The sequence below is a fragment of the Myotis brandtii genome, unplaced genomic scaffold, assembly GCF_000412655.1.
Source record: "Myotis brandtii unplaced genomic scaffold, ASM41265v1 scaffold419, whole genome shotgun sequence".
In the NCBI taxonomy this organism is placed as follows: Eukaryota; Metazoa; Chordata; class Mammalia; order Chiroptera; family Vespertilionidae; genus Myotis; species Myotis brandtii.
In genome coordinates, this window is record NW_005366075.1 from 1038430 (window position 1) to 1038779 (window position 350).

The following is a 350-nucleotide window of genomic DNA, read 5'->3' on the forward strand; positions in this document are numbered from 1 at the left end:
CGGGCCAGGGGCTTTCTCGCGCCCCCAGTGCTCTAGGTGCGCGCCGGCGAATATCTTCATCAAGTGGGAGGAAGGGCAGGGGTCCGGAGGGGGCGGGAGGGCGCCGCGTTGGGCTCTTACCTTCCACCCAGAGCTCCTCCACGTTGGTCTCCAGATTAGCTGCCTTTAATCCCACAGCGAAGGCCCCAAATATGAGGAGGCCCACAACCAAGAACTTGCCGCAGTTTTTTTGAATGTAACAACCCAGTTTAAATAAGAGTCTCTGAAACTTCGCTCGCAGCCACAGCGGCGCTTTCCGGCCAGTAGCTTTCCCCTGAGGATGAAGCAGAAAGGAGGAGAGGTGAGCGCCG

General features: G+C 58.9%; 1 protein-coding gene across 3 annotated transcripts in view; it reads right to left on the bottom strand.

Annotated features, from left to right (window-relative positions):
• Positions 1-350, bottom strand: part of PTCH1 (patched 1) — a 67631-nt gene that overhangs the window by 65622 nt on the left and 1659 nt on the right. For 2 of the 3 annotated variants that reach the window (XM_005873741.2, XM_005873740.2), the window contains exon 2: positions 121-313. The gene's annotated coding sequence lies outside the window, so the exon portion shown is untranslated. Of the gene's footprint in view, positions 1-120; positions 314-350 lie in introns of those variants that run through there. The other variant, XM_014545689.1, reaches the window with a different exon arrangement.